The sequence below is a fragment of the Ictalurus furcatus genome, chromosome 13 (genome assembly GCF_023375685.1).
Source record: "Ictalurus furcatus strain D&B chromosome 13, Billie_1.0, whole genome shotgun sequence".
NCBI classification, from domain to species: Eukaryota; Metazoa; Chordata; class Actinopteri; order Siluriformes; family Ictaluridae; genus Ictalurus; species Ictalurus furcatus.
This window is the reverse complement of record NC_071267.1, coordinates 7,417,250-7,434,901: the sequence shown is the minus strand read 5'-3', so window position 1 is coordinate 7,434,901 and position 17,652 is coordinate 7,417,250. Positions and strand designations below refer to the sequence as shown.

General features: G+C 37.6%; 1 protein-coding gene across 10 annotated transcripts in view; it reads right to left on the bottom strand.

The window, feature by feature from the left end:
* Window positions 1-17,068, bottom strand: part of sgms1b (sphingomyelin synthase 1b) — a 30,254-nt gene extending 13,186 nt beyond the window's left edge. For 4 of the 10 annotated variants that reach the window (XR_008387500.1, XM_053639893.1, XM_053639892.1 and 1 more), the window contains exons 1-2: window positions 16,620-17,067; window positions 15,786-16,209 (exon numbers count right to left, since the gene is read on the bottom strand). The gene's annotated coding sequence lies outside the window, so the exon portion shown is untranslated. Of the gene's footprint in view, window positions 1-1,699; window positions 1,918-2,068; window positions 2,348-15,785; window positions 16,210-16,619 lie in introns of those variants that run through there. The other 6 variants (XM_053639888.1, XM_053639889.1, XM_053639887.1 and 3 more) reach the window with 6 other exon arrangements.
* Between the last annotated feature and the right edge of the window lie 584 nt (window positions 17,069-17,652).

Below are 17,652 nucleotides of genomic sequence, written 5' to 3'. Positions count from 1 at the left end.
CAAATTTATTCAAATGACATAATTAGGTCATATTGATAAATGTTGTAATCTTGCAACTGTGGACCGTTGAGGCTTAAACCACAGTTACAATGACTAGTAACATCCATTGTACTGTAAAACTCCATGTAGCATATATTGGATACATTTGCATGCAACCCCTACATTAATAAATAAATACAATCAACAGAATTTCTCTGCATTTGTTAAACAATCAATGATTAGTCAGTTTATTTAAAGATCTAACTGAAATCACACACACTAACCAGGTAAACTGGAAAACGGCAAACACAAATTGGATTACAGGTTGCCACAAGCACAAAATGACTGCAGACGCATGAGAAGCATGAGTCAAACAGAGAATTATGCTGAGGCTTAAACCTAAAGTGAAAACAGGTCATATGCACATTAGTTAATGCTGTCTTACAGGAAAGTTTTGTGGAATACATTACCCAAGTAATTTTCTGCTGGGAAAAAAAAGCAGACAGCTTACTACTCAAAAAGGTGAAACAACATCTACCAGCCACACAGCTTCGAACTCTATAGCTGGAGAAGTGTTTACTGGTTAACCTCTTTTAAGCTGAAGCACATGGCCTCCACTTGGAAGAATTCAAAGAACTTGTGAGTGCCTTAGCCAGGGTGTGGCATGTCTGTTTACAAGTCTGTTCAAGGAACAGGGGGAAGGGATGTCTCCCCACCACACATCTGCTTTCTATTACACAGCTTGCTCTGCACTAGTGTTTTACTATCAGCTAAAACACTGCACTACATTTCATACCCATTAGCAGTTTTACTGTTTTTTTGTTGTTTTCTTGGTGGCCTTCCTTTAAAGAGAGTGATTACACTGGACTCTCTCAATGGTTTTTGTTTTGTTTTGTTTTGTGGTAACGAGACATTCAACAGCATTCAGGTACTCCACATTGGGTGTAGTTTCCTCTTAAAAGTCAATTCTGTGGAGAAGAAAAACTATAAAAAACATTTTAGTTTTGGCACAGGAAAGCCTATGTCATGCAGCCATCACTTTAACACGGCGGGGGAGAAGTGTTTTTTCATGTTTTTCAGCTGTGGTTAATAGTGATTCGCATTACATGGTACATGTTGAAATTGTGCAACCAGAGGTTTGTGATGTACACAACTGAGAATGTGATAAGTGATTGATGTCAAATTCTTTTTAAAAGAGCTCAGAAGAGACTACGTTAGTGTGACATCCTATGAAAACGTACAGACACCAGTTTCTCACAAGACATGCTCGAAGAACAGAAAATATAACAACAGCTGTCTGTTATTCTTCCTTCACTGGTACGAGAACTCAACACCAAGGGAGTAATCAACCACTATTTAAAGAGAGACTTTATATGGTCCATCTTCTAAACCTAAATAAATAAACCAGCAGGAATCATACTCTCCTGTAAGTTCAAACTAGAAGAGTCAGGGGACTTTTCTGAAACTCCCGTTAATATAACGTCTTCACTGAAGCAAGAAAGCAAAGACATAAACACCTATATCCTATATACACAAGGTTTATTAATTTACATTTACTATCCCACACTCACATGTCTAACATTACAAGCAGTTAAACTTTGAACATGGTCATGGACATACTGTACACTCACACAACCAGCTGAATAACGGACACATTATTTTCAACATCCCCCAAGTTAATAATTAACTTCATTAAGTTAACAGCACAATTAACACCTACCTGTGTATTGTGTATATAAGAACTACATACACTTTGTATACTACACTTCAATTATTTTCACTCTCTGCAGGTTTTCTCTCCAGAAAGCAAAAGTTTTTGTTCAAACTCACATCAGTCCTGGCTACAAGTAGCTGTTTGTGCTTCTCAATGTGCTCAAAAACTGCTGGCCGTTCCTCAAGTGCTCGGGGTTTCTCAGCTCACTCCCCCCTCATATGCCCCACCCCCTCACTGAGATTGGCTCAAACATGTTCCACAACATAGTACTTGGTGCTCTAGTTCTGGCCTAAAGCTGTTAGCTAGTTGCCTGGTAACAAGAAAGGGGTTGAATATGTATACCTCTTATGAGTAAGCGAACAAGAATATATTTACTCGCTCTGTTGGTTGCCAAGACTGCTGGTCAAGTTCTGTCTTTCTGAGTAGGGCCATTCTCTGACTGGAAATATTTGCTCTTCTCAGGAACGGCGTGCATGGCATTTCTGTGAGCCTGATGCTCAGGTGGAACATTGATGCAGTTCCTAGTGTCAGAGTAGAAGAATCCACCTCAGAAGGCATTAAGTCACTGTTGTAAAGAACACTCCAAGCTCATTTTTCATCTTGTGTTTATCCTGTTCCATAGGGAGTGTGTTTTTCTAAAGCAGCATTCTCTTTCTAATTTAAAAAAAAAAAAACATACAAAAGTGAGCGAGACCACAATACACATCTGACTCTCACCGGTATTGAATTTCACCCATCCCAGATTATCAGCCCCATGAGCCAAGACACAAATACCAGAAGCAGGAGTATTATGGTTGGATATTTTCACAGTGTGATAACCTGGTCTACAAATATTGATTAAAGGAAAGTCTTTGCACTTCCTTCCTTCCTTGTACACAAAAAAGGAAATAAATATGCTCTAATTTGTTCTTCTTTCTTATCAATCATTTCTGAGAACATGTTTCCATATAATCTCTTACACGGTCAGTATTTATCATATTGTCTTTATAAACTGGCAGACAGAGCGGCTGTGAACAAAGGAAGCACAATGAATCTAAAAATCTAACGTACAGAAAGAGGTGTTTTTTTTTTTGTTTAGGTATGTGCTGCGATTACAAGATCAGTGACTAAGAGTTTGATAGCCGTTGTGAAGGATGAAGTTATGAACACGCTAAGGGTGGCAGCAGAGGTAGCAACGTGTTTACAACAGTAGTGTATTAAAGAGTCAAAGGGTTTTCAGTACAGTCGTGTCTGTGCAGAGAACTGAAGGTTGCTTGAGTCCTTTAGGGAGAGAAAATAAATAAACAAACAAATACATTAATAAATAATAGGTAGACACTGTTAAAAGGTTAATAGATATTTTTAAAAAGTCAGTGGTGAGGTAACCGTCTAACCATACAACGTGACTAACCATGAAACAACCAAAATGACCCAAATACTGGATATATTTCATTTAATGGAACACCTACAAAACAAGGCAATTCTTAATTATCTTGATTATAACAGCAGAAGCCATTCATATATGACCTTGAGATGACATGAGGCGAAGAATACCACCGCAGTGTTATTCTCCTTTCACACTGGATGATAAAGTACTGTAGCTATTGAGGCTCCAAAGAGTCCATCATGAGCCTAAGGACCTTAGGCAGAATATACAGATCTACAATAGTGAGCGTTGAACAAGCGAGTTTCTAAACTTGACACTTGGTGTCTTTGGTTTGGAGTTCAATGTCAAGGCATGTTTTCCAATTGGACCTGTTACACAGAAGCGATTCTTAAAAGAAACACAAACTACACTCCTCAGCCAGGATTGTCCTGAGTTCATTCCCGAGTATGTTCCCAATCTTTTTTTGTTCTTTTGATCAGTGAAGTACAGTGCGAGAGGTGATGGTTATTTTTGACAGGTAGGCTATTTACATCCCAAAAATAGCTCAGCATATATTGGGAATACAAATTCCCAACACAGCCACCCTCTTGCACTTTAGAGCCCTGTGCTGTCTGTTGGCCACCATAATGTCATCAAGCCAAAAAAACAGTCTGCACCAGAGACCGTCACAGTTTGGAGAGGAAGAATATTTAAAAGTGTTTATAGAAGCGTCTTTAGGTTGCATAATTAACTGGCCTATTTCTTTGCCTTTCTTATTCTCAAAGATGACTTAATTCCCTACTGAGCCACCACATCACTGGCCCTATTTAATGACTAAATATGAGACAAATGCTAAGTTATTGCTCCATTTTTGCAAACAGAAGCCTAACCAATGTGAAGTCATTCAAATGGTAGCAGCTGAAACACTAAAGATGAACATCTACTTTATTTAAACTACTGGAGTTTCACAGGGGAATAGAACGTTGCAAAAAGAAATAGTAGTGGGTCAAACAGAGTTTGCTAACACACCATCACTGTTGAGTAGAAGACAAGCCACAACAGCCCTATTCACACACTGAATCACTCTCTGTCCTCCAGGAATTCCTTAACACACACATTCCATAAGGCTGAATCCAATTACCATGAACGAGCTAAACCCTGATAATGGTAAATTAGCTACAGAAGAAGCTTGGCTCTGACACAATATCAACCCAACCAGCAACATGCATGATTTCATCATTTTATTTTAGTTTTTCAGGATAAAACATTCATTCATCGATAACTTCTGAAAAAGCACTATTTTTCTTCCAATCACACAAGATATGTGAAAATATTAAGTATTAATAGGTGTATTTAATCCTGTGTTTGTATTGTTACAATGTTCCTCTTTCACATGAGGCATGCACTTTAGGCATGTAACTCTGAAGCGTTGCTACAGCAACAAAAATAAGATTGAAGTTGGAAGTGTACATCAGACACATCTACTACTTCTGTGTAAACTCTAGAGACTGTGGTGTGTATAAACCCCAGGAAATAATCAGTTTCTAAAATACTCAGACCAACCATCTGGCACCAACAATCAGGCCACGGTCAAAGTCACTGTATTTGTTTTGATAAATGATCAATACTTTTGTGCATTCACAACGAACCTTCAAGCAGTTGATGTTTTACTTGTTTACTAAAGGGATTTATTTGGTCCAGCCCACTTGACATACGTGTAATGAGACCTGTTAACTAAAATGAGTTTTGATTTAAATGAATTATATAAAAGCTGTGGGACACAGATAAAAAGCTCTAACCTCTCAGAAAACAGGCACAAACTGTTAACTACACACAGCTTATTATCACAGATAAGCACAATGAAGCCAAATACAGGCCTTTTACTTTCCTCTAATTGGGGTCAGAGTTGAAGAGAATGTGAATGAAAATGAACAGGACACATATAGTGCGAAGTTCAAAGCCCTGCTCAATTCCCTGGACGAGCAGGATTTTCCACTGTTCAACCCCTATACTAATTGCAGAGTCTGGTTTCAAGTCTGCGGGTATAGAGATATACTGACCATGAGTTTTAAGTACAAAGTCTACTGTCTGCTTTCTTCTGCACAAAGGACCTTTAGCAAATAAACACCTTTGTCTTGAGTAGCACAATGATTTCAGCAGAGAACAAGTAGCCCATGTAATTTTGTGGTTTCAAATGCTTTTATGACAAATCATTCCTCACATAAAAATGAGCTAGCACATTACACATCTCGGGTGCAAATTACTTTACTTGGTTATCCACAAAATGACACTGACGAATAAACCACACTTTTATGAACAAATCTTGATCAAACTTGTAACATAACCACAAATTCTGTTTATTACACAGTGGGGGAAATAAGTATCAACATTTTTTTTCAGTAAATATATTTCCAATGAGGATATTCACATGAAATTTTCACCAGACATCAGTATTAACTCAAGAAATCTGCAAATATAAAAAATTCACAACATTAAAGTCCACGAATAAAGTTATGTGACACAGGAAAAAGTATTGAACAAGCTTTTTAAAAAAAACAAAAATAAAAAAAAAAGTTCTCCAAGGCAATATAATGCAAGGAACCACCTCAAATCCATAAGTAGTTAGAAAGTAATTATACCTCCCATCTGTGCCAATTAATATCAGCTGGGTTAGTAAATTGATGGTTTATAAAACTTGCTTATAGAACTTGCTTTTTGTTACCAAGGTGTCACACAAGAATCATCGCAGAATGGGTAAAAGCAAAGAGCTCTCCCCAGACTTTCACGATCTTATTGTTGCAAAACATATTGATGGAATCAGATACAGATGCATTTCAAAACTTCTGGCTCTTCCAGTAAGCATCATTGGGACCATTATCCGCAGGTGGAAGCAACATCACTCAGTCATCAACAGGCCATGCACAGAAGCTCCTCGCAAGATTTCTGACCAGGGAGTCAGAAGAATAGTCAGAAGAATAGTCAGAAGAATAGCCCAAGAGCCAAGGACCATTCGGAAAGAGCTCCAGAAACACTTCTGGAGAGGCAACAGGTACCATCATCACAGAGAAAACAATAGACAATGCACTCCACTGCTCACGCTCACCCCGCAAGACTCCATTACTAAAGAAAAGGCATGTCGAAGCTCGTTTAAAGTTTGCTACAACTCATTTGGACAAGCCTATGAAATAGTGGGAAAGTGTAGTCTGGTCAGACCAGAGCAAAATTTAACTTGTTGGCTGTCATACCACACACCATGTTTGGATAAGAAATAGCACTGCACATCACCCTTAAAACACTATACTAACAGTGAAGTTTGGAGGTGGAGGCATCATGGTGTGGGGCTATTTTTCATCGCATGGTACTGGCACACTTCATATAATTGAAGGAACGATCAATGGAGGCCTTTACCAGGAGATTCTTGAGAAGAATCTGCTGCCATCCACCAGGATGATGATGAGATGTGGGTGGACCTTCCAGCAGGACAACGATCCAAAGCATACAGCAAAGGAAACGCTCAATTGGTTTCAGAGAAAAAAATCAAGGTATTAGAATGGCCTAGTTAATCCCTGGACTTTAATCAAATTGAACAAGATTTAAAGACAATACATTTAGAAGAATGGGCCAATATCACACCTGAATACTGCGGCCGATTAATTTCTTCACACAGGAAGCGTCTTGAAGTGGTCATTACAAACAAAGGCTTCTCCAATAAGTATTAAATAAATTTCATTTAGCATGTTCAATAATTATTTCCTGAGTCATTCCGTTTTATTGCACATAACTTCATTAATTAATGTTTGGATTTCTTTGTGTGTGTGTATTTTGAGTTACATTTACATTTATTCACTTAGCAGACGCTTTTATCCAAAGCGACTTACAAATGAGAACAATACAAGCAAAGCGATAGATCAAGCAGAGAACAATACAAGTAGTGCTACCATACAAGATCCATTAATTGAGTTCCAGAAGAAGCAAAGTGCACAGAGTAGAGGTGTAAGTGCAATTTTATATATATATATTTGTTGGTTAGGTGTTCACGTAAGAGGTGGGTCTTTAGCTGTTTTTTGAAGATGGTGAGAGATTCTGCGGTCTGGATTGAGATTGGAAGTTCATTCCACCACTGAGGAACAGTTAGCGTGAAGGCTCTGGAAAGGGACCTTGCGCCACGCTGAGTGGGAACTACTAAACGTCGGTCGCTAATCGATTGCAGATTGCGAGAGGGTTTTGGGCAGAAAGTCACAAGCAGAGTTAATACCAACGTCTGGTGAAACTTTCATGTGAATAGCCTCAATGGAAATATACTTACTGAAAAAAAATGTTGACGCGTTCAATAGTTATTTCCCCAACTGTATCAGAAAATATAACAACCTCTGTAATAAATAAGCAAACTCCCCAAACTGACAAGAGCAAAAGACATCTTGCTTTGACTATTAAATTACACTAAATGAAACTAGGATACTACGATATGATACTGGCACACCCTCAGAAACCTCATGTGACTAGCCTAATTGATAGCATGTTTTTCCAAATTAGGCCTTTCCAAAAGGCAGGAAGGTCCTGATCCAATTCCTTGTAAGGAAATCTTATTAGCAACGCTCAAGGGCTGTGACGTTGGGCCTTAATTACATTCAAAAAGAAGTTCTGTCTTTAAAGATCATGGGATGTCTTTATTCGCTGCTCCCCGTTACTGATCGCTTCTCACATACAGTGACTTATATGTAATAGGAGGAACTTTCCATATTCGACCTGAAACAAGCGTTAATCTGCACTGTGAACCAGACCAATGAGAACAACACTACATCGTTCAAGCAAAAGAGCAACAAAAATCTAGTCACAGTATGTGACAGGACAAGGAAGGCAAACCTAAATCAGCCAACCAAATAACAAACCAGCAAACCACAGGCGATGTAAAACAGGAAACCTTGCACAACTGCACACGAGTGAAGTACTCAGCTATATTAGGACCACGTGCTTTCCACAAGCTTGCAGGTCTCAGTCTTTCCATTAACATCCGAAAGGAACTTATGTAACTGGAAACAGAAAACAGACCACCCAGGAAGCAACTTCATGTGAATGAGAACTCATTTCTACTTAACAGTTTCTAGTAGTGGTGGTATGGTTTGAAATTTGCACAGTAGCATAGAACTATCTTGAGTTTACTGTATTACTGTATTAACCGACCATTTAAAAAAGCACCCAAACCTTTGATGAAAATTAAAGGGAAACATTCATACAAAAGATGTATTTTGTAATAAAAGTCTCTGCACATCCTTGTATAGGATATATAACAAAAAACAAAAAGATCAAACACTTAATTGTATGTTTTCCTTTTCTCATTTTCGACATCACGTATGATAAAGTTACAAACATGCTACAAGCGGCAACAGAGGTTTTTAGAAGTGTTTACAACAGTAATGGATTAAACATGCAAAGTGTTTTCAGAGAACTCGTGCCCCCTGTGCCAAGAAACTGAAGTTGTTATAGTGTGAATCAGGGGTATGTCTGGGGGTTGTTAAATCCAACCTTTATGTTTGGGGAGGCAGAGCCAGACATGAAAAGGTTAGGGACCACTGGATCAATTATTAAATAAACACACACACACACACACACACACACATACACACATACATGCATACATACATACATACAGCAATGTATAATGGTGGATTCCTCCTCAAGATTGCAGACCATTTAAAAATTGACATGGTAGAGGAATGTATTCCACATATACATTTCAACGCATTTGGATAAATGGCAGATTTTAAGTTCATTTTTGTAGTTTTCCAGAAATGATCATTGTAGAGAAAAATCTCAATGGGTTGTTGAGACTTTCTTGTTCCCCATGAGCAACAAGGCATACATATCAACTTTCAGACATATTGGCCTGACAGAGTAGAAATGCCATCATTTTGAATGTGTCAACTTTGAGGCATGGCCTATATTGCCACCTATACTCTGTTATGGTCCATGCTTTCTGAGAAGTGCAAGTCTAATCTCTAGTTTCAGTGTGCCACAGTAGAACAAAATTGACAAAAATGACCAAGGTTCATGGTTCTGGAGAAGGTTTACTGTTTCTATTAGCATTAGCTGTGGCCAAATCAGCCACAGAATGTCTGCCTAACAGACAGTCAGCCCACCCTTTGCGAGAAAGCCATGGATTCATGTGCATGGCCCCAAGCGTGCGCGGACTGTGGAGGAAAGGGGACATCCACTGGCAGAGTGCACGAACATTTAGCCGAGCATGCATATCTCAGACATTCACAATAAATCTATTTTTCATCTCACATTCACCCATTTCTCAGATTTTTTACTCAACATTGTCAAGAGTCTTCATATGAACGGGTGATTGAATCGGAGTATCCGTTGTATGACTAGCGGATGTGTAAAGCATTATTTTAGCATTTGCGATAAATTATTACTTTTAATCAATTAGTCATTGTTTTTGAAGATATGAGGTTGCCATCGCACCTGGTAACATACTGTATTGTCGTCTGTGTGTGGCACAGATCAAGTCCACAGAAATATCTGCAACAGTTGTTAATTCACCAATATGTAAATAGTTAGGTAAATTTTTATTTGATTCCTTATTGTTTATCACCCTGTAGAAAGACATGTAACCCACACACGTACCACAGTTCAAGTCAATCGGACCTACGGTTCATGAGGAGAAGTTTTGTAGTTTTGGACAACTTTTTAATGTACTGGAAAATCTATCATGGCAGACCTTATGGGTCCCAATGGCTTTTTTGTTCCCCATGAGAAATAAGGCATGTATACCAATTATCAGACATTTTGGACTTGCATAGAATTTGGGTGTGGCCTGTAGTGCCACGTATGGGCTCATGTGGGGTTACTCGTGGCTTGTAATACCAAATTGCAAAACTTTTCACCAATCAGAATCAGAAGAAAACGAAGAAGACTAACCATATTAGGTTTCCTCCTAACAAAGGAATCCTAATAATAAAAACCAGATAGACAGTAATGCATTTTAATGTAATTGGTATTTTGAAAAAGTTAAGTCGTGTCACCATCCGATCATACACCATGACTAACCTTGACACCACCCCACCCTAGATTCTTATAATCTATGTTTGTGACTACGTTTACATGGACAACAATAATCTAATTATTGATCTTATTCTGAATAAGACAATATTGTGATTAAGGCGTTTACATGAGTTGCTTTTAAACTATTCTTTCATGTTCCTGTTTTACATGTTATAGAACATAGATTGATTAACGGCACACGTCATTACGTCCCTGTGCCACGCCGTCTGACGTTCCCTCCAGAATTTCACGTATCAACCTACAGTTCGTCTTCGTTATGGTACCATATACAGTTCATTTTTAACTTTACAAAAGCTTCAAGTGCAGTTAATTATTTGTCATGCTATACGTGCAAATAGAGGACTGCTTGAAGCTAGGGGCTGCTTCTGAAACCGCATACTTACCTAATATATAGTAGCCGAAATATATGTATCTCACCTACTACATAGCAGGTAAGTACGCGGTTTCGGATGCAGTCATACTCCCTTTTTTGCCATCAAACGGTTGAGCACTGCCATGTGTGTATGTGTCCTGTCGCAAAATGCGGCGAAAACTCCCGCACGACATTAATAGTGTGATTAAGGTGTTTACGTGTCTGTAATGCACGTCGATAATGTGACTAAAACAGGAATACTCCACGTCTTAATTCCATTTGTGTTTACTTCGAGTATGACCTTAGCCGGATTAAGGTAATCAATATTCGCTGTTTACATGGTAGTTTCTTAATCAGAGTATTGTCTTAATATCGGATTATTGTTGTCCATGTAAATGTACTGATTGTCTACAACTGAGTTCAGGCACCTGCCATCATTCGATGGGCTTCTTGAGTTCTGAACTGAATAACACGTACAACAAGCAGTAAATCGCTAACCTTGAGCCAAAGACAAGGACCAGTTAGATATTAACCAGGGGTATGAAGGAACCGTGATAAGAAAATCTGAATATTGTTATATATTACTTAAAAAAGTTATTCATTATCCTATAAAAGTGTACCACACTGAGCTGCTTGCTCACATTTGTCTCTTGTAGATGTATTTGTGGATGTGTTTCAAGTACGGATGTGCCTTCTAAATTTACAATTCCAAGTTCAAGTGTCACCATGTGACACTATGTCCACAACAAACTAGTGCTTGTCTCAAATTGAATCCTTATACACGATTCTAGACAGATAGCTAATCTTTATTGATCCCTCAAGGGTAATTGTTAAAAGCTACTGCTCAACATGTGGCTCAAACACATGACCCTGAGGTTAACCCTTGTGCATACTTATGAACATTGTCTTTCTTTTTTATTATTATTATTACTATTATTATTATTATTATTATTATTATTATTATTATCATCATCATCATCATCATCATTTTGTCTGTGTTAATGCAAACAGCTTAAATTTTGCAAAAGATATGTATTTTTATTGGAATTTTAATATTTCACCCTCATTTTCTTTCATGAATCCATTTTAAACTAGCTACACAAAATAGTTACACTCAGGACCTTAAGGATAAAAATGTCCCCATTGAAACCCATTCAAACTGCAATATTAATCCCTGTGAGATTTAAGCATAAAATCATGCATTCTGTTTTAATAGGCTTTTATTTTGTTGACAACGTTTCAAAACATTGAATTTTTTTTTTAATTCTGAAATGTGTACTACTTTCTCAGGTTTAGCCTCTGGGGAAAATACATGATTTTCCTTTTTTTCTGATTCTGCTGTATTATAGAGCACTGCATTAGAGCACTGAATAAATGATGCAGCTACAATTGTGTGGGTGTGTTTGTATGGATATCAGAGTTGTGGTTTGTATGCATGCACTGAAATTTGTGTGTGTGTATGTGTGTGTGTGTGTGTGTGTGTGTGTGTGTGTGTGTGTGTGAGCAGTTTGAAATAAAGAAATTATATTGTACTGGAAAGCACAAATCCCACACCATGTATATGAGTCAAAGAAGGTTCCTGAGCTTTGAAGATTTTTGCAATATGTAAGGAAATTAATATTTAAGCATTTAAAGGGTTAAAAGACTGAAAATGAATAAATGTTATGAACTGATGCTGTTAAAAAAAAAAAGTCAGTGAAAGTGGAAAATATATAAAATATTGCTATGAGATTTTTGACACGGACATTTTTGTCCTCTATGGACCGGAGTGTTTTTTTTTTTTTTTTTTTTTTTAAATGACACTGTATAAAAAATATGAATGCATCAAAATTAATGATGTTATTAATCATTGACATAGCAAAGACTGCAATAATCAAAGAAAAAAATTCTGCTTAGCATTTAGTATAGAAAATAATTACTTTTTTTTTCATTAAAAAAACAAACAAACATATGTGGCATTATGTAAACAAACCCTGTAATCAGGGTTACAATTCTGAAAACAAATGAATGTGTAACTTTTTAATTGACACAAAGGTTAAGAGTCTCATGCTGTACTGACTGAGCTAGCTGGGCTGTATGACAACTAGGGAGTACTGCACTTAACACTCCAAATTTTAAAAACCTATCATGCAGCCTTCAAATCTACTAAAACGTCTGCCTTGTGTACCAGTTTTATGAATTTTCTAGATTAATAAATACTTTTGAACGCAAGGTAACAATTTCTGATTTGAGACACAAATAATTACAACAATCACGACAACAGTGGACAGTTTTAAAGAGTCATGACATAGGGCAGAGCTCTAACCAGCTGTTTTTAAATGCTAGTGCAAGTTGCTTGTGCAAGAACAAGGGTTGTGGTTATAACATGGGTTGTGTTGCTTTGTTCCCCACTATTCCCCACTACTGTCAATCTGTCTGTCGCAACCAGATACCAGTCAATGAGAACTTCGGGTAAATTCAGGGAAAGTGTGTTCAGGAGTGAGTTTACAGACTCACTACAGGCGTGTCTCTGAAGATGGTGGTAGTGAACCAGGCAACTGGATAATGTTAAGTACACGTTAAGTAACTAAGTAAAACTCAAGGCCTTGTTAAATGGGTAAGACTATGTCTAATATTTCTAAGCCATACCAGAAATTTGTGAGAGGGTCTCTGGCCAACGGGTCTACATCTTTCCGGTGTGATAACGGGAGGAATCTGTTTAATCTGCGTGTTCGAAAAAACTACCACCAATTGGAACCTGACTGTGTATTACTATTAAATAATTTCCAGAGCAACTCACAGCAGAATCAACAGGATTAAGCATATTTTTGTCCCTGACGACAAAGATTTTTTTTCCATTAAAAATTACATTTTGATAAGACATTAGTAGTTAAATGTGTACAGATTCCTGTATAATTTACACACAACACTGTGGGAGTTTGGTTTAAAATATATTTGAATAAAACCGATTTTTTTTTTTTTTTGCATAATCATAACTTGAATGCTGCTTGTCACAGCCTGTACCTCTGTGTTGTGAACTTGCATAGGAAATGAAGCGCTGACATACTGTCACTTGCTAGTGTGAAAGCAGTGGTACCACGTTAATGTACAGAGTGTCCCAAAAGTCTACATGCATAAGGGAAATTTTTAAATTTTTCATACTTAGTTTATATTATATCTATTTTTTTTTTCCAGATAGCCTTTAAGAATGTATTTGACAAAAGAAAAACGTATTGAAATCATGCTCATGGCTGGATCGGGAAGTTGCCGCAAGGTTGAGATGGACTTTAACAGGAAATATCGCAAGCACATCAGACACACACCCACACACATGACACTGTTGATTAACCTATTAACAAATTCAAAAAGTGTTGTGGACCAACTGAGAAGTGGATGTCCACGAACACCCACTGATGAAAACATAACCAATGCAGTGTTGGCCTTTGGGACACCCTGTAGAGCTCTAAATGCAGTTCTAATGTTATCTGAAATTTAGCATTACTACTCTATAAAAATATCAATCTGTACCCAATACTGCGATATCTCTATACTGTTTTATCTATAGCAGGTTATGCTTGACTGTCATCTGTTTAATCACTGCTTATACAAACACACAAAGCCCATGTGACCTCCTATATTTATAGTATTACTCAACTGCTCGTGTTGAAAGAAGGGTTCTTAAAAGAAATCAAATCACCTGGGGGAAAAAAAAAACTGTGAAATGTATTGACAGTGTACACAGAGTACTGCTCACTGCCATTAGTGAGTGAAAACTGATAAATGGTCACAATGTATTATGGGTAATACACACAGCTACTGCAACTATGCCATGTGAGCATTCAAAAAGAACAACCATCAAGAAAACATGTTCCTTTCCCTGGGGAGGTGGGGTAATGTAATTATCATCAGTGTATCTCTGGGATTTTAGTCCCATCTGTAATATTTTACTGACTGTACATGTACAGTTAGGATTATGCCATATTTTATCTTCTATAAAATGGCCAGGAGAAATAAACCCAGGTAAATATATATCCCATCCAAATTAAAAATTCAGGTTTTCCCCTTTTTCAGCAGTATGGAAAAACTTTAGTTTGCACTCTTATTACCGCAAGCCAAAACCAAACTTAAATCAAGTATTGGCTGCAGAACAAAAAATATAGGTGGCCATGTGAGAAAAGTGACACTTCCAGGATTGTTAGGCAATTATTGAGTTCCTAGCACAGGTATACAGCCTGCATACATGTTATGGTCACACGATATACTAATAATCATGCACAACCTATGCATGGTTGCAATAAGGTTCAAAGCAATGAGTTTCTATTAAAATTAGGTGTATTGAATTTGGTTGACTGGATATTGGTTTATTTCTTAAGTCAATTTTCTGAACATAAAGTGGCTCTAGGTACAAAACAGCCCAAGCAAGTGAAGACTATGGGTTGACGTGTGCAGGGTGTGAGTCTAGCTGCTCGACATTTTGTTCCCCTAGATGAAAACAGTTGTGAAAAAAAAAAAATTATATATATATATATATATATATATATATATATATATATATATATATATATATATATATATATAATTTTATTTTTTTTAAAGACACCTGAGAGATCGCAAATGAGCCCAACATCGCCACAGGAATCAGACTTCCCCAACGTAAATCATTAATAAAAGCAGTAGCCAATTCAGGGGTTTCATCTGAACCGGAAATGTGTGCAAGTAAACACAGGTAGGGGTGTGTGTGCGCCTCAGACTGCCAAAGGACTAGGACAAAACGTCCATATTAATAAAGTCTTAATCCCAAATGTCTGCTTATTAGTGCACTACACAAGGTGTACAAGTCACCAAGTTACAGGGAATAACTAGCCATTTGGGATTTAGCCTAAAATAGTACCACTTTATATGATAGCTAGAGTTTCCATTAGCCTATCATCGTTTAAAAAAAAAAAAAGGATTTGTGTATACATTTACTTTAAAAACAAAAAGAAAGAAAGAAAATAAAAGCCACTAAACAACATCTGTCCAGTTTTAAATGAACGGTGAGCTTCATTATTCCAAGTGGTTGAATACTAGTTTTGACCAAACTTCACTAATGTAGATGTGTAAAGACATGTACGTGTGCTAGTTCAACTGTGTTGCATTCACAATTTTTTTTTTTTTAACTACAGGCGACAGAGTGTCAAGATTCTTTAGGGGAAAGTTATAGCAAATGATCAACAGCTGATGAACACTGAGATGTGAGCTGAAAAATCACACATCGAGCCAAATAACGTCCACGCTTTCCCATTAACTATAAAAATGCGCAGAGATGTGGGTATTTAAAATTTGAGAAAAATCCCATAATAACCTACCAGACGTGAATCCTTCCCTGGCTTTAGTGTGTCTCGGTGGAGAACATGTCTGCCACAATCCTGCTCTTTAACTTTAAAGATGTCTTACAGGGGCGGGGGCGATAATCCTGAGGCTTCTTCCTTTCCGGTGTCAGCCCCGTGTTCAGGTCAGTGTGCCTGAACGAGAAGATAACGTTATCGGAAAACGGTTTCCTGCGCCGTGGACACACTCTTTATTGCGTTAGTATGCAGTTTAGGACGCGGCCCAAGATTCCTCGCTCGGCAGGGGTGAAGCTGTTTCCAGGGGGAGGGGCTTATTTAACTAACGTCTCCTTCTGTTCCAAATCGCTGTGTAGACTCCCTTCATGCGATTCGCTCCCTCGTTTCCTTTACCGTTACGTAGGCGCGTTCACGAGCGAGAGCGCGCGTAGTGATGTGCGCATTCCTGGTAGAGAGAGAGAGAGAGAGAGAGAGAGAGTGTGTGTGTCTTAGCCAAGATCTGCCACTTTAGACGGTTGCATATTTGTCAATAATGTAGTCCCAATGCAACAATCAAATAAAGGCTCTATTAGCAGTGACATGTTATACATTAAAGCAACGTGGCTCTGTCTGAAATCACACAGCTATGCCACTATATTTAAGCAATATCGCAGGAGAAGGAGAGCGGTTACACGCAATGTCTGCCGTTATTCAGTATAACTGCACTCTTGCTTGTGCGATATTGCTTTTATACAACATATATCTATAAACAAGAAATTAATATAGAGTAAGTGACATTTGAGACAAATACAGCCAAATGTTCTGTTTATTTTTTGCTGTGCTAGCAGAAATAGACCTTGAAGTAGCCGTACTCACTTTATAGCATGTCGGCTAGCTGACTAGCTACCTCACGTTGATTTGTACATTCCCGTTAAAAAGGTGCTTCTGGCACAGCTGGGTCCCTTCTTCCTTTCCATCTTCATCTGACAAGCTTTCACATTTTAAGTCAAAAGTTACGTTCCTGAAAACTTTCATTTGCCATGCCCACTGATGATGTCGTTAACACAATTGTAGTAACAGTTTCGAACTAGGAAGTAGATTTTTACATGGTGAACTCAGAGGAGCGGAGTGAGACGCACAGTGAAACTCACCAGTGCGGTTATATGAAATATAGGCGCGCTTGGAACATTGTTCAACCAATCAAATTAGTGGACTGATATAACTGTTGCGTATATATTATTTATACCATGGTCTGTCCGAATACTCGATTGTGATTGGCTGGAAGGTGTGTTAAACACAGGGAGGTCTGGTCAGTTTATTTTAATAGCTAACGTCCAACGACAAACCAGCTTTATTCGTCGTTGGACGTTCGATATTCGCACATATGCGGAAATTAAGGGACCGTCTCTAAAGTTACATACGACATTGTTAAACACGTTTCTAACTTCATTAGCATTTGAAGGGAATGACTTACAGTCATTTAACCAACTGTAAAGTGTTCATCTAGGTGTCAGCTATAATGCACACCTCTTAGATTTATGATATTTAACAAAATAAACTATTAAATCATATATAAATATTGCCATGTATTTTATTACTGCATGTGTATTACATACACAAAATATACCATAATTTAAAGCTCAATAGCATTTGAAGGGAATGATGTACAGTCACACAACCAACCGTAAAGTGTTCACCTAGGTGTCAGCTATAATGCAAACCTTTTAGATTTCTGATATTTATTAAAATAAGCTATTAAATCATATGTAAATATTGTCATGTATTTTATTACTGCATGGGCTCATACACAAAATACCATAATTTAAAGCTCAATAGCATTTGAAGGGAATGATGTACAGTCATGAAGCCAACTGTAAAGTGTTCATCTAGGTGTCAGGTATGAAGCACA